Genomic DNA, 25,251 nt, shown 5'->3' on the forward strand with positions numbered 1-25,251 from the left:
AAGGTTTTCATTTTAGAAAATATTTACTCCAAATTTTCCATGTTTATTTTTAAAAATACTTTCCCAAAAATTATTTTTACTATTAACCTTAATTTTAAACCATGGCTCTAATTACCTCAAGTTGATTCACCAGTGTTCTTTTGAGAATGTTTTAACCTTGGTATGGTCTATCTTGTCAAACTGTTGATCAAAGTAAGATCAATGGTAGGCACTTTACCACAGTATGAAAATGAACAAGCTTTATGGGATGTGGGGAAGCACCTACATGACACATAGCATGGATGATGTCAGTTCCTTCATAAGCCACAAAAAGGTAGACTTGTTAGAACAACTCAGGGTTGTCAGATTGTTGTCAGGACATGGTGGAAAGTTTAAGTTATTTTATTGGATGAATTTGGTGACTGGTACTATTTTAAAAATAATTTGTTGCATCATCAATCATCTGAGGATCGGAGGTGAGAACTTTCCCATAATTTGAAGATAAAAAAACTTTAGTGAATGTGAGAAGTAGCTCATTGGCACATGTAATTGTTGAATTCGTCTCTATTATGGGTTGCCAAGTTGGAAAGGTGTCAAACAAGTTAGAAAAGTGTTAGAACACATGGCAAGTTAACTCAATTTCATTAGATACTATTGATGAATGGTTTCAAGCAAAGTAAATCTTGTGGAATTGTTGATCATTTGAAGATCGATGGTGAGTGCTTTCTCACTTTATAAAGATGCTCAAGTTTTAAAGAAAGCGGGGAAGCACCTTGAAAACACATGGCCAAGTGGGGTTAGTCATTCCAAAAGTTGCCCAAGTAATGCTGAGGTGGAACACATGCCAAATATTTTATGCTAATTTGCTAAGAAGTTTATGTGTCTAATGAGTTAGAGGATGAATATGTAGTGGGCCTAAAATATTAAAGGCAAATGTAATAATACCAAATATTTTTTGTGATCGTCAATCTTACGAAGATCGACAATCGATAATTTCCCATAATTTGAAATTGCTCAAACTTTAGTGAATGTGGGGAAGTGCCTTGATGACGCTTGACCAATTTCACAAAAGGGCAATACAATCATTTGGTTTTAAAGATAAGTCATCTGATTTATAAAGATGGACAATTGAATTTTAAATTCCATGGTGAGACATGAAATATGACTATTGGAACATTAATTTTGATCAATGTTGTTTTGTGTGAGGCTAATTTTGCAATAAGGATTCTGATTTTTCATTACTGAACACTAAAGTTGTAGGTTTCTTACATAGCGAAGATATTCAGAGATAAAGATGCACTTTTCTAAAGGTTTTTGAGTTGCTACTAATGAATTTCAAAGAGGTAAATAGGAAAATTGGGTAACTGTCTAGACTTTTGGATAATTGAGAAAATACATAGTAAGATAATTATTCAAAATGCCTCCACAAAAGGATTTCTCAAGGAAAGACAGTTACCTAAAAAAAGTTGTGCATGATGATTTTTTAGAGCAAATGCCACAATCTGTAAACAAACTTTCTAGGGAAAAATAATTCATACCAAAGAACCCTAGGTTATTGATCAGTGAGGGTTTTGATGACAAAGAAAATTGATTGAAAGATGTTGAAGTATCTATCAAGGGTTTGGAGATTTTTCATAAATGGTTTGAAGAAAGAAGACTCGAGACTCCCTTGAATAATGTATGGGAATTTGACATATCCCAGGAGTTTTCTCTGATGATAGTTTTCTTACAATAATGCCAAAGAAATATGATCCAATAACTAGGATAGTGAAGAAGCATGCTAGTGATAATATTTTTAGGGTTGAACCAAAATTGATTAGAGAGGTTTTCAAATTAAACCCTAACCATGCAGTTCATGAGAAGATAGATCTGGAAGATCTCTAGGCTAGGTATGCACATAAAGGGTATATTTAAGGGGAGGACCACTACAAGAACATTTTTTCAAGATAGGAAAATTACCCTTGGTTACTCCAAATACTCTAGAGCCATTGTTGACAAAATATTTCAACCCTAGAGCACAAGCATTATATTTCTCTCTCTGCAAGATATTTGGCATGGATGAAAAAGACCACATCCTAAGTTCTATTGTTTTCATCATTACTTGAACCCTTTGATATGGTATGAATTCTATTTTTTATTTTGCTACTCTCTTGGTAGAAGAGATTCAGACTAGATTAATGGGTATTGCAAAGGCTAAAGTTGATAAGCCTTTCTACTAGTACTCCATGTTAATGTACATATATTTATACAAAGGAGTTACCTTTTTCTCTAAAGAAATGAAATTGGAATTGGAAAGAGATGGAGAAAATATCCTTGTCTAGTTGTGGAGTATAGATATGACATGGGAGGTGAATGATGCAAGCTTTGTCAGACTTGATAGGTACTTTGCCTCCAGGATCAGAATGTTATTGGTTGGAGATAGTCCCAGGATACCTCAGTCACTATTAGAAATGATCAGACCAAAGGATCATGCAAAAGGATTGAAGGTAAGCCACAATTTGGTAGATATCATCCCAAATGCAGTGTCTATTGTATTTAGAGTTTATGCTTTTCTTGGAAAACCACATGTGTTACCCTATCTCATGCCTTTGAAGGTGGGAATTGTTGAGCTTTTGTGGCAAATTGGATTGGTGGAAGAGAGAGATTTATTGGGAAAGTCCAAAGGTACTTTCTTTCCCCAAATTACTATTGTGCATAATTTTGTTTCTATCAAAAGGGGTTGGAGGCACTTGGAAAAGTTTCTAGGAAAATATCAGATGGTTCAATCCCATTATCGCTTTATAGACCCATAGGGATTTTATGAATTATTCAAAGAAAGAATAAAATCCAAAGCACAAAAAAACCTTGTATATTTTTCTAAAGATATAGTTAGGAAAAAAATTTCATTGCAAGAGTAGGAATTTAGAAAGGAAAAATGGAAAGTGTATAGTAAGGTTTTGGATTCTATTAATGCTTTTGAGCTAGATTATGATCCCTTTGTTGATAGAAAACACTAGGGTGCAAAGATAGATTTGCTTATGGATAACTTTGTTGGGTTCATGGAAACTTTGAATGAGAAAAAGGAAATTTTGACCCAAACATATCCAGACAAGGCTATTGAGGTGGAAAAAAGATTGACCAGTAAGACAATCCTAAACCTAGGGTAGTGTACATTATAGAGAAAAGTTAGGTATGTGGTGGAAAAGAGTGTACAAATTATGTCTCTTTACAAAAGATAACTTTCTAAGGGCCCACCTACTACACCTAATCCTAAGAGAAAGAAATTGGAACAAGGATCCTCTTCTAAGGTTGAAGAATACTCCCCTATCCAAATCCCACTCCAAATATATAATGAACTATCCTTGAGAGAATAGTTGAGACAAATGTAAGGGGAGAGGGATATTGTAATAACTAATGCAAATATAGAAGGAGTGTCTGAGGAACCTCCTATGCAAACATTATCTCACTATGGGAGACTATAGAGGTAAAGAAATAGATTACGTAGTTGTACAAGCATCTAAAAAAATTATTGATAATGAGAGTTTTGTGAAATCAAGAGCATTTTCTCAATTTTTGTGAGAAAAAGCATAAGCAATTTTGAGGAGAAGTGCAAGAGGCTTAAAATAGAGCAACCTAGAAGGCAAGACTCTGAGATTGAGGAGGAAGTCGAGGAAAATTTTATTGAAGAATTTGCACAAGTAACCCTTGAGGGGGGTAGGCAGTTGCTAAAGGATTCTAGAGTTGTATTATTACTAGAATGGGATATAGCTAATGCCATGATTTTTGACACAATATGGAAATCAAAGGACACCTAGTTTAGAACTGAGGAGGAAGTCCTTGTTAGAAACAATAGTCCACCAACATAACTAAGAGGGGGGAAGGGTGAATCAATTATCCAACAATTAAAACATTTATCTTCCTTAAATAAACTTAACCATTCAACCAAAGTAAACAACAAGCCTAATAAGATGCACATAGATAATCACACTAGATATGTTAATTAGGGAAACCCTTGATTAGAGGGAAAACCCCAATGGGAATGATGCCCACAAGATGATGTACTAATATAAATATTCCTTGTTAGAGGATGGACCATGTCAAGAGTCTATTATAACATTTAGTACATATGAGTCCCTGTTAGGAGACTTTGAATCCTTTTTAGGAGATTCCAACCCTGTTAGAAGTTGTGGTACAATGTATGCAAGAAGAGCCCACTGCCCAAACATGCAATTTTAACTACAAGAAGAGCTCACTACCCAAACAAGTAATTTACTATTTAAATTCCTCTTTCCTCTATTTTGTTAACTAAACCAATCATTGTCAAACCTTGCAGACTAGGTCATGAACCTCAGATCCAAATATTAAACCTCAAATAACAGAATAGAACCTTGGTAATGAAGTTTCCTTCACTTTCGCTCTGCTCTACTCAACTTCACATTTCACTCTCTCTAGTACTTATAATCACTTCTCATTGATACAATTTCATACCACATGATAAAGGAAAATGTCCTTCCTTTATACTAAGTCCATTAAAAGATTCCTTGAGTTGTTTGTTAGACCTTCTCAATTAAATTATTATAGGACCAAATTAAGAACATGTTGCACTTAGCCATAAGATTAATCTTCCACCTTGCAAATTGAATATCTTTCCATACACATAACATTATGGAAATAAAACTTAGCCACATCATCACCAACATGTCTTCTTCACATCCTCAACCTCAATTCTTAGAATAACAATTCTGCTAAGAGATATAACAAGTTTACTAGAACATTCCTCTAAAAACTCTATCTCAAAATAGACATCACCAAAACTTACATAACTTCTTTGAGACTTAACATTTCTTTATCCAGCATTAATTGCATATACTAGATACTCAGAAGTATCTCCCATAACCTTAGATAGTGAGAATACTCAACTAGCCATCTGTACCAACTTGATCTTTTCATTGTTCTTTTGTCAGATACCATAGAAAACTACTATGTTGACATCAATGACAAACTTAGTCATGAATGTAACATATCATCATAGTAACATATCTACAATACTCCCCCATAGGAATATCATCATCATTCATGCTTCCAATAGTCCTACAAGCCCATAAGGGGTTAAAATATAGTAATGACCATTAGACTTTAGTGATGTGGTCCATCCAAAAAAGGGACAAAGGTAGGGTGCAAGAAATTTTAGATTCTGAACACATAGGCAACCTTATTGTTTACAAGGCAGAGGAATTTGATAGTGAAAAGATGTCCTAGATGACTAGAGAAATGATAGATTTTGGAATGGTAGTTGTTTCCAAGGACAAGAATAAATTTTTGGAGCTAAATACTAGATTTGAAAAGGTGTTAGAGGCCTATGAGGAAAGAGGAGATAGAATACATCAATTAGAGGCTCAAATTACTCAAATGGATAAGCAATTGAGAAAAATAAAAGTAAGAGAATCTAGCTATCCCAAGATTACTTATCCATGTCCTCAAATTGAACCTTTCAAGTCAACTCCCCTTGTAGAAATACCAGATACCCCACAAAGACCCCAATTCTATACAATCGAAGAGTTTGAAGAAGAAAAGAACAAATTATGGGCATTGCATATGGAATTGGATATCTAGTATGAGGATAAAATAAGAAATGCAATTATGTATCTAGTAGACAAGATTAGTTGGCCTACATTTTATGAATAATTGTTAAAGTTAATGAATATATGGAATGAGCTGAAAAATAAGGAGGTCGCTTTGAAGCCAATTGTGAAAAAATGGAATAATAGGGACAGGGATGTCACTATTTTATGTTTCTCAGTCATTAGTCTATCTTGTGAACAAATAGAAAAAAATTTGACATGACTAATGACCTCTCTAATTTTGATGATAAAATAATTACATTGCAAAGGAAAATTATAAATTACTTCTCAAAATATCTTGATAAAAACTTTGACATTTTCCCTCATGCACTCAAGACTATAGATAAATTGAAAGACAAGGAAGAATGGGCCAAAGAATTGGATGATTTGATAAGCACTAGATTCAATAAGGTCATAAATGAAAAGGGCTGTGCATGGTTGGTCAAACCAATTGAGGAAGTTGTTAAATTCAAATATTTTTTGATTCTTTTAAAAGGGAGTTTATTGAAAGAAATAAACTAGGAGAAGATGTTCTAAAGAAGTGACAAGAAATATTGAATTTTAATTGGCCAGATTACACACTTTTCAACAAGTGGATTATAGATCTTGTATAATCAAATCAGTTGGTATCCGAAGAAACTGATGAAGATGATGTGGACCAAGATGAACTACAAATAATTGATGCATCAGTTAAAGAAGAATAAGAAAAAGATAAACAATCAACTACAGTAACAAATATAGAAGTTCAAACTAATGACTTGGCATCAAAAGAATCAAGTGTAACTATTGGCTTGTTAATTCAGGATAATTTGGAGGGAGATCCATGAGTTATATTGAGTTTCCAAGTATTTGAACCAAACACCTAATATGCAAATCAAGCTATCCCACTGTTGAAAAAGCAATGACAACAAGGAGCTGCAATAGAATTGGCCCCACAAAAGGAATATTCATGATGTAAACATTTAGTTGCACAAATTTTTGTCTTTTATGACAATAACCTTTATTTATAATATCTTCCTGTCTTAAGGACAATTGTCATTCTTCTCTTAGCCTAAAACTTGTTGCATCTCATGTTATAAATGAGATCCCAAGGATAGAGAAAGGGTTTGAACTCTTATGTAAATTTTATTATTATGTTAGGATTACATTAGGTCTAGTTTTCTTGATGTTCATCTTGTGATGTATTATTATCTACAAATCTAAGAATACATTAACATTGAAGGATCATGTTGTCTTGTCTAGAATTGTTTTGAGTTTTACATCAGTGTTACATGATTTTCAATGAAAATTAATACAAAGGAGAGTTACACCCATATTTGTTTTCTCTAAATCTTGTCTCTATTGTTATTAGCTAGTTATCTTTAGATTGTATGAGCAAGGCTTATGCAATTTAATGAAACTAGGATAGGTTGTATATCAGTTTGCTATTGCTTTTAATTCAAAGAATTAAGTAAATGCTTCAATGAGATGATGGGATTTCTAGTCAATAAAAAAGGATATGCATAAGAATGGGGTTTAGGGTAAATTATTGATAATATTGATTGTAATGCAATTGATTAGGTCAAAATAGCTGGGTAGACTCTAAATGCCAATGGATGAGGCACTAATCAATTATTCACTTTGCACATGAAGATATCATAGATTTTCATCAAGCAAAGTTTCAAAAATCAAATCAATTTTACTTTAATGTATGAAGAATTTAATTGTTGGTCAACACTAGTTTTCATTTAATCTCTATGTGTTGTAGTAAGTTGTAACTCATAATTATTTATAAATCTAAGAAGAATTGTGACTAAAAATCTTCTATAGGGATAATTTTTGTAACAGAATATTAGTGAGTGAATGAAGTATGAAGATAATATCAAGTTGTGAGCCCTTTTATCCCTAAGGCGCACTTGCCTTGGTCTTGCAAAACCTAAAGAGTAGAAAATCCTTGTTATTTTGTTGAAGTTGGGTCCAGATTTGAAGATTTTAGTTGAACATAGGAACTAGCTAACCCTTAGATTAAGTTGTTCTTTATTATCCTAGTATCAAGTCTTTTGTTGTTTGGTAGTTTTGAAACACCAACACAACCATCATGCGATTCTCTTTAAGATTTTTTGAAAATTTAGCAACTATCCCAATTGCTAAAGCAATATCTAGTTTTCTATGAACAACATATTGCAATTTCCCATTCATGGATCTATATAAGGTCTAGTTCACATAAGCAAATTCATCATTCTTAGATAGCTTATATCCTATTGACATAGGTGTACTCATTGGCCTTGAATCTTCCATTCCAAAAGTCTTTATTGTCTCCTTGATGTGTTTGGATTGTGTAATGAAAATACCAAATTTTATTTGACATACTTGTAATCCAAAAAATAATTTGATCTCACCAAACATAGACATTTCAAATACCTTTTTCATTTCATCAACAAATGATTTGCATAATGCTTCTCTTCCTCCAAATATATGTCATCAAAAAATATTTTAGATAATAGTACTTCAATGTTCTTACCATTCTTCAAACATAGATTGTTGTTATCATATGTCCTTTCAAAACCAATCTTCACCAAGTAATTATGCAATCTTTCATACCATGCTCTTGGGGCATGTTTCAATCCATAGAGGGCCTTGTTGAGTTTAAATACCATATTCTTCTTGTTTGGATCTAAAAATCCTTTAGGTTGATCAATGTATACTTCTTCCTCTAGTATACCATTTAAAAATGTAGATTTGATATCCATCTGATATACCTTGAAATTCTTGTAGGTTGAATATGCAAGCAAAGTTTTGACTCCTTCAAGTCTTTCCACGAGAGCAAAATTTTCTCCATAATCAACTCCTTCTTCTTGAACATAACCCTTGCATACCAATCTCTCTTTATTTCTTGTTACTTCACCATTCTCATTGAGTTTGTTTCTGAAAACCCATTTTGTCCCAATGACATTTTGTCTTTAGGTCTTGGCACTAATGTCCAAGTATTATTCTTCTTAATATGTTCAATATCCTTGTTTATTTCCTGAATCCAATCTTAATTCTCCAAAGCATCTTTCATTATATTGGGCTCAAATTCATAGAGTAAACATGTATCTTCTTTGAGTTTATTTCTTGTCATAACATTTGATTCAATCACCAATTATTTGATCAGGTGTTTGGTGTCTTCTCACATATTTTTCTAGCATGAAAAGTTTCCTTCTTTATTCTTCTATAGGTTCATCTTGAAAATTAATCTCAAGCTCATTTTCTCTTCCTTTCTTAGGTTCTAGTTTGTCTTTTGTATGCTTGGTATTTTCAATCTAATGGTTGGCATTCCCTATCTATGACTCAGTATCTTTAGTCTATTTCTCAACACCCACTCTCTGTTGCTCGGCAATTTGTTGCTTGGTAATATTTCCTGTCTGCTAAGAGACTTGCTCATTCATTAGGAGCTCTTGGAGCATCATCATCCACATAGATGAATATACTATAGTGTTTAGCTTCTTCTTTGCATGCAATGTCACTTCTTTCTATAAACTCATCAATTTTTGCAAATGCACTTTCCACAACATTGTTAGTGTTAGAGTTCAAACACTTATAAGTTTTTCTCTTAGTGGAATATATGCTAGGAATATGTTATCCTCAATCTTTGCATGAATTTTTCCATTTCTATCATCTTTAAGTATACAACATCTACTTCCAAATATTTTGAAATATTTCACATTAGGAGTATATCTATACCACAACTCAAAAGGTGTAGCCTTTGTACCTTTCTTGACTTGTAGTATATTTAGGGTATACATAATAGTACTAATAGCTTCTCTGTGATATTTCTTTGATACACTTTTCTCCATCATTAATGTCCTTGCACAATCTATTATTGATATGTTACTTCTTTTAGCTATTCCATTCTGAGGAGGGGTCCTTGGTGCTAACGTTTGTCTTTTAATTCCTCTGTCATTGAAAAATGTATTGAAATCAGTGGAAATAAATTTACCACCTCTATCATATCTCAAGCACTTTATACTCTTCCCTATTTCTTTTTCAACTCTAGCTAAATACCACTCAAATAACTGAAAATCATTAGATTTAGCTTTAAGAAACATCATACTCATTATCCTAGAGTAATCATAAACAAATAGCATGAAATACTTATCTCCATAGTAACTTTGAACATCAATGGGTCCACATAAGTCAGTATGAACCAATTCCAAAATATCATTAGTAGTGTATGTTTTTCTCTTAAAACTAGACTTGGTCATTTTTCCTAGTTGACATTGTTACACATGGCATTGTTAAGCTTCTTTAGTTCAGGCAATCGTCTTACTTTCTTCATCTTATTGATACTCGCCAAATTGTCAAAATTTACATGACATAACCTCTTTTGCCATAATCAAATGTCTTCTTGTTGTACAAAAAAACATGTCTCATTTGATAAATCTAAATAGAACAAGTTACCTCATGTTTGTTCACCACTTACAACTAGCTTACCATCAACATCATGTATCTTGGCCTTCCTATTGTGAAATTCAACGTTGTAACCTAAATTGTTCAACTATGAAACACTCAACAAATTATAGTTAAGTCCTTCAACCTAGTAAACATTGCCACATTTTATCTTATCAATTAGTTGAATAGTTCCTTTACCTTTTACAACACATTGAATATCTTTACCAAATTTTACACATCCACTTTTGTACTTTTCTTTCATAGCAACATAGACTACTTCATCATCATTACTTTTGGATTCATTATCAGTTTCTTCTTCAACAATGTAATAGGATTTTTTACCTTTTTCATCCTTGTTTCTCTTGAAGTATCAATCATCTTTTCTTCCTTTGTACTTTCTTTCCTTCCTTTCATTCTTATTCTCTCTGTTAGGATACGTAGCAGTAATATGGCCTACTTTGTTGCATGAAAAATATATAATAGGTAGTTTACCTTTGTATTTACCTCTTCTTCTTCCAAAGCTTCAAGTTCATCAATCTAATCATCAGAACTATCACTTTCACTCTTCACATATTTTCCTTTCTTTTTGTTAAGAACTGATTGTGACTTAAATGAAGATTCAATAGTAGTAGGTGTGTAGTTATCAAACTTAGACATTTCAAAAGTAGAAAGTGTACCAATTACACCTTCTAAGGTCAAAGTGTTACCTGATGTGCATCTCAGTTCCTGGATTGCAGACACTCTAATGGCACAAATAGGAAGTAGAGTCCTCAAAACTTGTCTCATCATAGTCTCATCTTTTATTTCTCCATTTGCAGCATGAATAGAATTTACAACTTCTTTAACTCTTTTGCAGTATTGTACTATATTCTCACCTTCCATCATTCTCTTGTCATCAAATTTACCTCTCAGGATTTTTGATTTGGCTCTCAATACATTGTCATCACCTCTACATATGATCTTTAATCTATCCCACATTTTTCTTGCAATTTCATATTCTTTTAAGTCATCAAACTTAGCATAGCTTAGGACTAAGGCAATCTCCAACATTTCTTAATTGTGTTCTTTCTTCTTCTTCAATTTATCTGTTGTCAGAGGAGTAGTGGTCACCTTTACATACTCATTGTCCATAAAGTTGATACCAACATAACTAATACTAGCTATATGCAACCTCATCAAGGTTTTCCATGCACAAAAGTTCTCCTTGTTTAGCTTGGGTACATCTCTTGTGAGTCATGATCTTTAGCTTTGAGAACCTTCAAAATTCTCTCTATAAGCACTGAGCTCTGATACCAATTGTTAGAAATGTTTAGAATAACTGAGAGGGGGGGGGGGGGGGGGGGGGTGAATCAGTTGCTTAAGGTCCTTAAGTACCATTTGAAATTTTAAAAAATAAAACTCTTACTATTCTTCTTATCTTTTTATTGCTCGGTCTATATTGTTACTCGGTCTCTACTATAAACAAAATTTATTGTTCCAAATATAACATGCTTTTTTGAATATAAAATGTAAAAAATATAAACCATTCAAAACAGATTTGACACTATGAATTTTTATGTGGTAACTCAATTTGGGAAAAACCACCAACAAAATGTAACCAATTTGTCACTCTTTTGAAGTGAGCTCTATTAGTAGCCAACCCTGTGAAAGGTTACAATACACATTGTTAAATGTGACCTGGTTAGAGGATTTAATCACCCTATTAAGAGTGGCCTTTTCAGAGGACTTTGATCATTCTATTTAGAATGTCACCTTGTGAAAGGATTTCACAGACTATTAAGTCTTTCAAATGACTATTAAGTCAACCTCTATTAAAAGGATTTCAATAAAAAATGTTTACAATGACTAGAAAGAAAATAATAGGTGTTGATATGTTTGATTACAATTCACTTTGCAAGTTGAGATATTTTTTTGGTTCATGCATCGATTCACTGATAATCTCTCCATTGTCACCTTTGTTCTTGATTCACTCGGTAATCCTTCAAGAAATTAGTCTTTCCCCTTCAAAAACACTTTATCCTTCTTGCTCAAATTGAACTTATCACTATCAATAACATTTGCATAAGCAATCTCTTTTAGCTTTGAATTCACTCTCACACTTGTGCATCTCTGATCCACCTTGTTTTATATGCCTCTCTTTACATACGCACTTACATACATACATTATTTGGCTCTACACCTCTTTAAATAGGAAATTCTTTCTTTATCATTTTCCACAATCACCATAGATCTTAGGGTTTATGATCAAGTTCAACACAATTTATTGTATCTATCCATCTTCTTGATCTTCTTCTAGAAAATTCTCTAGAATTTGTCTGTTAGGTCTTTACCTAATCCTTACCTTGAATTTAATGATCAAACTCATCAATGTTATCTTCAACATGGTTTACATCTTCCAAGAAATCAACTGAATTGGATGGGAATCACAATTTCCTTGAATTCATCTTCAACAATGTTACTCAATAATCACTAAGTTTTGACACTCGATCATCACTTAACACTTGAATGTTGTAAAACTTTCTAGCTTGGTAGCAACTAGCTTGCTTGATCAATATTGATGCTCGGTCAACACTAGATTTTCTCAGCACTAACTGTGGCTCAGTTGACACTAGCATCACTAACCATTCCTTTGTCATTTACTCTATTGCTTTGCTTGGCTTAACTTTCTTGACATAAATAATCACTTTTCTTTATCAAAGTCTATATAATCAAATATCCATTGTAACTTCCTTTTCATAACTCAACCTTTCCTCTAGGTTCTATTGTTATGAGCAATTTCTCAAATCCTCTTCATCAATCAAATAGATATGATATTTAGATTAGGTAGCAATATGTCTCATCAATAGATTTGACATCAATGACAAAACAACAATTGTTCCAACTGTAAGTTTCCAATAGTCTTGTGTATAGTTAATGATGGATTGTTGATTTGACATAATGGAAAGAAATTGAACATAAACAAGTATCAAAAGTGCTTCAAGTTCTTAAACATCATTTCAAGATAATCCAAAATTTATTTTCATGTAATAAAGATGTATTTTGTATAAACTACATAAACTGCTTATCTTTTAAATTGGTTAAGAGTGGAAGTTTTCTTTCCTCCATTATTCTTACAGGTATCATTTAAATGGATGTTTGCTTTCTTTTATTATTACTAATAAGGTTATAAGACCTCGACCTATTACCTATCAAAAAAATCAAAATTATTTTAATTAATAATTTAATTATCTTGATTATAGCAATCCCTACTAACAATTATTTGATTATTTTTTTAAATTATTATAAATTAGAAAAACTATTAATCAAGATTAAGATTATAAGGTAATTGATGAAATCTTTGTATTTGAATGGTAATTGATTAAAACCATACAAAACCATTCTATAAGTTCTAGCTTTATTATGTATAGTTGTATGGCTATATATAAACATAAGAAGTAAAAAATGTATAAACAATATAATTTTTACATTTTTATTATATTTCTACTTCAAACAATTTAAATATTACTTCGAATCAATTAAATGTATTTCAATTAATTCATGATTCTAGTCTTAATTTAATTTAAATTTTAAATTTTCATAGCTTCATTTCTATAATCATAATTATAGAATTAAAATTATTGTTAGAATCTATAATAAAAATATAATTTGAATTGAAAGAATCATATCACAAAAATGGGAATGAAATGAACCAAATACTATTACTTAGAGAAAATTGATGTGAATGTTCAACATATAAAAAAACCCCAATATATGAAAATATCGAAGTATTTTAAATATCTCAACTATATAAAATACATGCAAGCTAGCCTGCTTATGTAAGCAAGAGATTATTGTTAGAATGTTTAGAATAACTGGGGATGGGGGGTGTGAATCAGTTATCCAAGGTCTAGATATACCAATTCACTAATTATAAACTTTAACTACTTTAAATCTAAGCATCCAGTAGGTCAGCCTCTATAGCAGATTATCAACAACATCAACTAGCAGTCCACTATCCTAATAATAACAAACTTTTAGAATGTAAAACATTAATAGTAAATCATCACAAATAACAACCATACAAGTTGACACTACAATTTAATGTGGAAACCCAATTTGGGAAAAACCACTGGTAACATCTCACTAATCTTTCACTCTTCTAAAGTGAGCTCTATTAGGAGCCAACCGAGTTAAAGGTTAAAAAACACATTGTTAGGTGTGATCCTGTTAAAGGATTTAATCACCCTTTTAAAAATGGCCTTATTAGAGGACTTTATAGAATTCCATTAGAATGTCACCTTGATTAAAGGATTTATATATGATTGTTAGGTCAACTTTGATTAAAGGATTTAAATACTGATACAATGGTTAGAAAGTAACAACATGTTTAGATCTGATTAATACAACTCACTTTGCGAATACAAATCACAATTTGGCTCGCATGATGGTCCACTAATTGGCCTTCATTGTCATGTATGTCTCTAATTTTCTTGGAAACCCTTAGAGAAATCACTCTTCACCTCTTCACAATACTTCTCAGCCTGTTGTTCAAGTTTGTCAATCAATAGCATCAACAATTGTTCCAACCTATATTAGGTCTTCATCAGCTTTGCTAACCTTATTAATCTTAATCCTTACACATCCTTAAATAAGTAATTCAGATTTTTTTTGCTTAATCACCATGATAGATCTTAGGTTTAAGTCATATTCATTTAATCCTTCCATAATTTAGTCTCCTCTTTTCTCTTCTAGAAACTTCTCTAAATTTATCCTTGAATCCTTGCATAGAAACATACACATACAATTTCCCTTGATTTAAATGATCCAGCTCATCATTCCTTATCTTCAAAGCACTTTACATATTCCAAGAATTCAACTATGTCAACTAGAAATCATGATTTTCTCAAAAACTATTAAATGTTGTCCCTTGGCCAACACTATATTTTGATGCTTGGTCATCATTGGGTTACTCAATCGCTACTAACATTTTTCTTTGACACATATACTGATGCTCATTCAATATTGATGCTCGGTTGATACTACATTGTTGATATAAGATTATTTTGAAGTGAAGAACCTATAATGGAATAATCATTCTTTTGTCAATGTTGTCAAACTTTCTACCTATTGGTGAGACAATTTGTTTTTGGTCTAAAACCTATCATTTAGTTGATTGATGAAGAATATTTGGGAAGAGGAGATAACAATAGCACCTAGAGAAAGGTTGAGTTATTTGGTATGTAAAAGAAGCACTAAGACCAAGTTAGACATTGATACTATAGTGTATTGTTTATCTACTTAAAGTTTGAAATGAAAGATTACTCAAGTTGGGACTGGAAGTAGATCAAGTATGAAAAGTATTTTTTGAGCCTTGCTAAGAAATCAATGCAAGCCAAGTAGAAATAAATGGAAGCCGAGTGAAAAATAAGCCTTGTCAAGGAAAGATGAAAAATAATGTAAGACAAGTGATTTTTAGTATATGCCAAGTAAACTTTAGTTGATGATGAGCATCAATAAACTTTAGTGTTTGCCAACTAAACTAGTGTTGGCTGAGTGAAAGAACGGTATACAAGTCAAGTGACAACATATTGATGTCGAATGCTAACTATTTTTCTTTCTTGAATTGTGTGAAGTGTGTGGAAGATAACTATAATGAGTTGGTGGCACAAAATTCAAGGTAAACCATTTTGAGGCAAATTCAAGGAAGGTTGTAGAAGAAGTTTCTAGAGGAACCAAATAGAAAAGTGGGTAGATTCATTGTATCCTACCTAATCTTGCCTAACCCTAAAATCGATGATTGTGGTTAAGCAGAAAAAAATCTAAATTCTCTATTTATAGAGATAGCTAGTTAGAAGCAAAGGTTTTCATGTTTGAGAACCTAAGGAAGAAAAGGATTCTAGGGTATTGCTTCATTCAGTGGTTGAATAGAAGTGACTATAGTTGGCATAAAAAGTAAGAAGGCTTAAGAGTATGAATGCTTGAAGGGTGAACAAGCTATCAAAGTTGAAGTGTGTGAATGCCAAGTAGAATGGAGGACTAATACAGAGATCTATAATCTATAATTGAGTTGTAATTTGTTATCAGGTCAAGCCTTACAAGTTACTATTACTTTATAATCATTATATTAGTCTAGGGTAAATCCTTTCAATTAAGGTGACCTAATAGTCATTTGTAAATCCTTTAACCAAGTGAAATTCTAATGGAATGGTCTAAAGTCCTCTAACAAGGCTCACTCCTAACATAGTGAATGAAATCCTTTAACTAAGTCACATTTAACAGTGTGTATTGTAACCTTTAATAGGGTTGGCCTTTCACAAGGCATCACTTCAGAAGAGTGACAATTAGTAGCATGTTACTGGTGGTTTTTCCCATATTGAGTTTGTTGGCATTAAGTCATGTTTGTTATTAGTGAGAACACTTATTCATATTGTGTATGGTTATCAATCTCTTCAATCAGTCTCCAGTTCATACCGAGCATTCTAGTGGTTACCAAGTGAATTCAGGTAGTGCAAAGTCCAACAGTTCAGACTGAGCAGTCTGTGTAGATAGTGGATGACAGGATGTCACACACTATGTCATTATGGCTCTCATCATACTGAGCATTAATGAGAAATTTTTATCAAAAGGCAAGAATTCGACTTCATTTCCACCGTGAATTCAACATATTGAGAATAGAGCGATTTGCAAAGCATTCCAAAAATCTTGAGCAAAATTCCTAGCACAAGTCTTTCAAAGAATTCTTAGGTTACCAAGTAATCATGGAATCTAGTATCAGCAATAGTAAGACAAAGAAAGGATCTAAAATTTTGGTGTGAGGTGTTGAGTGGAAAGCTCTAGATTTCAAATTAGTGCCAGCAATTGCAGAATCCCTCGACCTGAATGGAGCTTAGTCACAGATTCCACCGAAGGTACTTCTTATCAATGACATTTGAACTCATTTCAAATGTGTAGTTCAAGAAATAGGAACCCTAGAAATGGATAGTGCCCTAGGTGAACTCTGTGTGGATGGAATTCTTAAGCTTGAGCATAAACACCCAGAGGAGAAAGGCTTAACCCATATTCCTCACCTGCCACAAAACTTTCAGATCAAATGGATTAGGTATATATTGAGCCAAGTTCATAATGCTCACTTATGGTTAGAGTAGCCAATTTTGATTACAAATAAAATGATTCATCACATTACATGTCTCTCTATGCTTACCAAGGTCAAAGTCACAAAAACCCTAGGTTGAGATGAGCTTTAGAAGAAAACCCTAGCTGAGTGGGATGGAAAAGGAATGAAAATTAGCAATGTATTTGATGTAGAACTCAAATTTGGCATTCATATCATAGTCATAAGATTTACAGCTCAAGTCAACTCAACAGTGTACTGTGTGAGGCAATTGACCTAGCTTATAAGTTTGTTAAGAAGAATTTGGAATATGACCTAGTAGACTTAATGTTGAAACAGTTGAACAAGAGTGGAAAGCATTAGAACTTCAAAGAATAATCCATACAAATTTGGTTCTCTATTGAGATGTTTGTTCTTTTATGTTCAAAAGTTTTTCCCTTCTAAAGGAATAGTGGTATGGAGAAAAGACACACCAGGTCTATACCAGATTAATGAGTTTATAGCTAAAATGGGTGAACATTTTGATAGCATCATGGATAATTATTTTGAAGCTTTCAAGGAAAAGATGAATAATAGGTTTTGTATACCACAAAAGTTGGTTGAAGACTATAAGGATGATGTTTGTTTTATGGTTGATAGTGATAGGGTATACATCTAGGCAATAAGGCCTAGAATAGTGTGGGTAAAAACTCTTCCTTATGAGGTTAATATTGATGAGGCAAAATAAATAATTGAAGCCCTAGTTAATGAGCCTATAGATTCAAAGGCACCTATCTTTGGAACCTATGATGAAGCCAAAGCCAAAATAGAACTCGAGATTAAGCTTCCATAGGTAGTGAACAAAGGTAAGAGGAGGATATCCAAATTGAAAACAGCAAGTGCCCCTCTTATGCTCACCAAGGGAAAAGGTGAAGATGAGGAGGAATCTGAGAATGAAGAAGAATCAAAGAAGGAATAAGAACCTGCAAAATTTTGCTAGAAAACTGGGACAGGACCTTAACTCTTATTCTTAATGTACATTCTGAGTTTCTCTCACATTTTGGTGTCTCTATATAAGTAGATTTTAAATCTTTGGCATCATTGTCAAAAAGGGGGAGAGAGACATGTATATATGGAGGAAAGATATTTGTATATACACTCAGTATGATATTATGCTTGATATGATATGTACATTGTATGGGGGAGATACATGCAAAATGTATATACAGTAGAATCACAAAGACAAATTTAGAAAAATAAAAAATCAAGTCAGCATGATATTGTACATAAGTTTTGGTTGATAAGTGTTTTTTTCACTAATTCCAAAGGGGGAGATTTTTGGAATTAATTCATGTTTTTTATTAGTGACAACACTTATTCAAATTTTATATGGTTACCAAGCTCTTTTATTAGTCTCCAGTTCATACTGAGCATTCCAATAGTTACAAAGTGAATTTAGGTAGTGCAAAGTCTAGTAGTTCAAACCAAGCAATTCAATTCTTACCAAGTAGTTTAGTGGTTGCCAAGCTTCACAGTGTCTATTGAGTCATTATTTCTTGTGATGTGAAGTTAGTGTTAACTAAGTGATGGGATGAGTAGTCTTTACCGAGTGCAGGCATGGTAAATGTAGAATTTAGTTTCTATCAAGTGACACAGTATCTACTGAGTCTCTAGTGTATATCAAGTTTGAAACTACATTGAAGTGATTAGTATGGATTGAGCCTCTACTTCTACCAAGTGCATGATGATATCGAGTAATGCAGTGGATGCCAAGTATAAAAAATTCACCAAGTTAGCTATCAGAACCTGAGTTTCTACATTTGGGCTAACTCAATAATATTGGTGTTATCTTGTATTTTGGCTACCCTTGTAATTATGAGAATTGGGTTGGTATATATATAATGTATTGTATCATACCCAACAGAGTAGTAGAAGCAGTAATGTTTTGATGCATGAGAATGCAAATGTGAATCAGCAATAGAGCAAAGTTTTGTACAAGGTCAAATCAAGAGCAGCCAAGTTACATCTATCACAAAGAGGTGATCAGTACTTCAAGGATCTTAATGAGCAATTCAATTGTAAGTCAGATCTATTGTTTCATCTTAATAGGTGAATTAGATTCAAATCCTTTAACAGGGTAGACTTAACAGTATTTTCTTAAATCTCTTTACCAAGTGCATACTTCATTGTATGTTTGTAAAACCTCTAACAAGGTGAACCTAGCAGTCATAATTGCTCCTAATAGGGAAGATCATCAAAAGTGATCATTGTAAGCCTTAATAGGCTAACTTTATACTGCAATATTGAATTTTTGTGGTGTCATCCCCACCCCAGTTTTACTTTCTATTTGGAAGGTTCCTGGGTCACCAAATATTGTGTTCAAAGTGTTTTGTGCTTTCAATTTCTCATGCATGCAGTAGAATAGATATATTAATGGTAAATGGGTTATGCTATTAAGTGTTGAATTTGTCAAAAAAATTGAGGTTACTGATTCACCCCTACCCTCTCAGTAACCTAGCTAGTCTTTATTATTTCCAACAAAGTTTCCATAACCTAAAAAGTGTAAGCATTGTATGTCACTCCCCCCCCCCCCCCCCCAGTTATTCTAAAGAACCAACATACATCTTCTCAGCACATATTGGTACTCGGTCGACACTAGCATTGCTCAACATATACTTCAAGTTCCTTGATATTTTTCTCTTTTTCTCAATCAAGCCTACACAATCATTCTTTTATCACTTCTTTGAGGATGTAGTACAATTGTCATCTTATGATTAAACAATCATTTTATCTTGTCAAAGTCTAACTAATCAAGTGTCAATTGTAGTTTCCTCATAACTCAACCTTTCCTCTTGATGTTTTTTTATGTCTTCTCTCAAATCCTCTTCATCAATCATCTAGATATGACACTCAAATTAGATAGTAAACTATATCACCAATAAGGTTTGACATCAATGAAAACATAACAATTGTTCCAATTATAGTTTCCAACAATTACATGAGGCATGGAAAAGGTTGAGACAATTGTCTCATCTAGAGGATATAGAGTCCCAATAGAACTCAACAACCTCCTCCAGAAGAGTACAATCCAAATTGGACTCAACCATATCTTAGTAGGAGTTAGGGTTCAAGTGGGGATTTACCACATCAAAGGAGAAGGTGGAGTCAAAGTATGACTCAACAATATCCTTCCAAAAATAGTATCCAAATAAATAATGTCCTCCTAAGTAAAATGGAAAAGAACTAAATACTCTAACAACCCCACTTAAGTGCATCTTAGGGAGTACAATAATGTAATAAATACCTAAACCATGTATATAAAATAAAGAGTCACTATATAAGTAAGAACAAAATGAAGAGATACCAAGTATCTCCCCCTCACAATAGAATGTAGACCTATGGTATATTATTCGATAAAGCAATGTAGAAAATACTCCATGAGAGTGGAACAACATTCCTCCACTTAGGAAGAAACAAGACCAAAGGTGTATTAATGAAGCCTCCCCAATCTATAGGAAAAAAATTCAAAATGAATGGAATATCCAAAACCTTCTCAAGTGTCCCCATGTCGATACTGAAAGATGCCTCCTCCAAATCTTGTGTACTATGTCACTTTATTGGAAAAGATATGTTGGGATCAATTAAGGATGGATATAGAACAAGTATCAAAGGCTCAAGTATCTCCTCTGGAGATAAAGTGACCTCATCCAACTATTGTATCAAAGTATCCACCATCATGTCAAACTTTTTTCTAGTTCAGCTTCGCTACTCCTGTCATAGTACTCCTCATCAAAGACAAAATGAATTTAATCAATAATGTCCCCCAAATATACAATAATAAGAATATGTAAAATTGAGATTGATAATCTATCTCCTTAAGTGCTACAATATCTCTACTATACAAGTCCTAAATAATCACAATTTTTTTAGCAAACTCAACACTTTTTCCTTCCCCACTATGTGTGACCTAATAGATGGAAAGAATATTTGTAAACAATGAAGGTACACAAAGGAAATCATTAAATCATACTTCTTTTATGTCAATATACCCTTTCCCAAAAATATTCATAGATGTGTTGTTAACCATAAGGATGTTTGGTGATGAACAAGTTTCAAATGAAGAGAACATAATTTTTAATGATGCCATATGATGTGAAACTCTAAAATCAAGGATTTGTCTCCCCGTCTTAGAATATGAAATTGCAAGAAGTGATTTCTCCTTCAATTTATTTTTATTTGATGTAGATGGTGAATCTTTTTAGGATAAACTGATTTTATTATATATCAATTGATGCTTCAAATCATCAATTTTTTTTTTAAAAACATTAATGTACTTTATCATACTCTGATTTCTTGAAATATTCACATGCAAGCTTCTCCTTTTTAGATGATTCCTTATTTGAGGAAGATGATTCAAATTATTTATATGCCTTATTATTTTTATTATTTTTTTAATGTTTAGGATTCCCTACTTTTTTGTGTACCTTAGGCCCACTAGTAATCAATGTTTATGACTTGGATATCTTGATTATACTCATTTGAATTAGCTTCTCTTCTTATTGGATAATAATATTTGAAAATGGATCAAAAGGTGGATCAACATGTGTAACTCTCATAGAATCCCTATTGTTATGAAAGGTAGAAAAAAATTAAGAGCACTTAGGACCAAACTTGGATAACACATTGAGAATCAAGTATATATATATTATATTCATAGTTGTTTAATCTTATGTAATGTCCCCATCTCTTTAGCCTCTCAATAGATTTCTTAGCCTTTCGTCCTTTGAAGGCTAAGTGGAAATAATTAAATTGATTTCTAATAAAGTCATTAAAAACTTCAAAAAAATTAAAAGAGATGACTTTATATTTAATTAATTTAATATTAGGGAATCGTCGAGAAGCACAGCTTATCTATTGTTGGAAAGGAGGAAGCTTCTAGAATAGTGCGATAAGATAACACTTATGATTCTTCTAGAAGGGGGGGTAGGAATAATATAAATAGAGGAGAGAGCCTCATGGGAAGGCATCCAAATTTGTTATTGATATTTTCCTATGTATTTGTGGAGCCAAGGGCCTGCAAATAATCAATTTTTCTTTGGGAATGAAAAATCCCAATGATAGCAATTTTGAGGGTGTGAAACATCACTTGAATTATTGCCGATTGGAGGTGGTATTACAGTCACTTTATTGTGCAAAATTTGTGGCCAAGGGCCAGGTGTGAAGAGGAAGAATAAGTAGGGCATTTGCTACAGGAGCTTGTTGCAGGAGCACTGTATTATCTTATCATTAGGGCATAATACCTAGAGATATTGATTGCATTGTCAATAGAGACTCAAAGCAGCTTCAAGAACTAGGTTTCTCTTGTTTATTCATGCGTATTATATGCTACTACTGTAGGTGTCTGTCTTTATCAAAATTAAGAATTTATTTATATATATGATAGCAAAGTTTGGATTTGATATTAGTTTGTATTCAGATCTTGTAAAGATGTCTTGGTTGTAGATGCATCCTATTCTCTTAGTGCAGTAATAGGTGAAAGGAAGAATTATATTCATTGTGCATCTTGTAACCATTTATTACTAGTAGAAAATTAGGGTAATTTGTGATCAATTTGAGAAAGGCTCATTACATCTTAGAGATGTATACTTGGATGTTGAGACTTTTTAGATCAAGACTCAATAGATCACTATCAATATGATAACCCTTAATCTTGTTAATTTCACTACAAGAAGTTTCAAGAGCATGCCAAGCCTTTTTAGGAGTCCTGAATGTTTCAAGATGAAATTATAAATCAAAAGAGACTAGTGAAAAAATATAACCAAGAGCTCTTTAATGATTGATATCTCATGCTTGAAGAATATTACAATCTATAGATGTAGCAATAGATTCTTTTACATATCCTATGCAAACCTTTTCCCTTAGATAATTTCATAATAATGTTTTTCATGATTCATAATTATATGGAGTTAGGAGTTCAATTTGAGATTTTCCCTTTGTATTAATACCAAAAAAAAAAAGAACTAACACATTCAAAACAACACAAGATCACACCCCCCAAATTCACTAAATCAAAAATCACCCTTCCATATATTATAAGTTGGACAATTTATAGTTTAGAGATTGCAGAGCTTTTTCTGAATTCCAATGCTCAACAAGATCATAATGAATAAAATCTCAAATAATTGTACAAAATGAACCAACAATAAAATATATAGAAAAATGACCTCTGTAACTACATAGTATTGTTTACCATCTTTTCGATGATATCTAATTTTCAAAAAGTAGAGCACTAGGGTGAAAGTTATGACCAAATGAAGAAAAAAGTGATACAAATTTCAACCTAAAAAAAAGTGGGTAAAATAATAATTAATCTAATCCAAACCTCCTTTAATATGAAGATATTATTTCCATCTTTTTTTCTTTATCTTATTTAAAATAATTCAACACTTAGAGCCCAAATTATGTTCATTTGAAAAAAAACACCCCTTTAAAGGGGCCTAAAGGAGGATAGATGGAAAAAGGGCAGAGGAATCATATAGATAGTGATGAGAAAAAGAGGTAGCAACAAAGGTTAACCACTATGATAGTAGTCAATAGTACTGGTAGTGGCCACCAATAGTGGGCCCCATTATTAGTTGTTTGGTCCTGTTGGTAATGCACCACTACATTTGGGGTCAAACTACGATGGTAGGCCATTGTAATTGCGATGGCCTCCCATCACCCAAGCAACACCAATAGGAATTGGCTCTCGTTGGAAGGGCATCACACCTTTTTCATTGCAAATTGTGATGACAATGGCTTTCATCACAATTGTGATGCATATAGTTGTCATGAATTGAAGTCAAATGGATCAATACACCATCACAATTGTGATGCCTATACATCAGAGACACCATTGCACATATGAAATTTATGCGACAACTATGTTATGGTTTGACAACTAGTCAACAAACCTATCTATTGCAATAGAGATGGATTTGTGGTAGCAATGTTGTGGAACTAACGGCTAGCCATCAAAATTGCGACGACAACATAATAGAAAAAATATGGAATGTGTGACATTGGAGAGAGTGCTTTCCTAACAAATCTATTTCTAAAATTCAACTTTGGTTATGAACATTATCAAGAGACTGCAATGCTCTTACTCTATAACTAGCTTTCTTGTTATTTTTATCTTTTGGGAGAGACTAGATGATTCTTGTTTGATAGTCACAAGAATCATTTGATCTCTCCCAAAGATAAAAATAATAGGAAAACTAGTTATAAGGATAAGAGTGTTGTAGTCTCCTGATAATTTTCATAACCAAAGTTGAATTTTAGAAATAGATTTTTTGGGAAAGAACATTCTCCAATGTCACACATTCCATATTTTTTTTCTATTACAATTGTAAAATTTAAGTTACTAGATTGATTCTACTAGCTGGGAGCAGTTGATGGTTCATTTTATCATACCTAATTTGATGATAGTTCTATAGGAATTTGTGATCAACCCAACTAATTAGCAACAAGACCAATGAATCATAGTGACAAAGGCATAAAATCTATGACTAAAGTCCCTAAGAAAAGAGATTCAAACAATGAACCATTTGAGAGGGTGCCAAAAAAAAGGGAGAAAAGGAGAAGATATGATCATGACCACGATAGTGAAAATAAAAACTATAGACATACTAGAATAAATTTGGAGAAATATAATAGAAATTCTACAAAAGGTTTTTATCAAAGGAATAGGTACTGAACATGATGATATTATATATGATGTAGAGGGGAAATACAAGAACAAAGACATGGAAAAGAATTTTCTTATTGTAGAACTGGTAAGCATCATACCTTTGTAAAAATTCAAGATGATATAGAGCATAGAAGGGTTGAGAGAATGGGAGAAAGAAGTAATTGGGGTAGAGATGCCAAGGGTGATAGGTGACAAGCACAAGGAAGACAGTAATAAATATGATTGTTAAGTCAACAATTATAAAAATATAATAGTTAGAGAATTTTTGCATGAGCCTACAAGCTCCTTGAGATATTATTTTGTAGACTTTGGTATGTACATGGTATGAGATTTATTTTCTCTTTCTGTAGACATGTTACTAAAAAGTAAAAGGTTTTATATTTTAGTTTTCCATTGACTCATAATCTGGTATGGTGGCTTATATATTAGAATTTGGTAATTGCAAGATTTGTTTTTTGCTATAT

Source organism: Cupressus sempervirens, chromosome 5, assembly GCF_028749045.1.
Source record: "Cupressus sempervirens isolate cs-2001-9-10 chromosome 5, ASM2874904v1, whole genome shotgun sequence".
Lineage (NCBI taxonomy): Eukaryota > Viridiplantae > Streptophyta > Pinopsida > Cupressales > Cupressaceae > Cupressus > Cupressus sempervirens.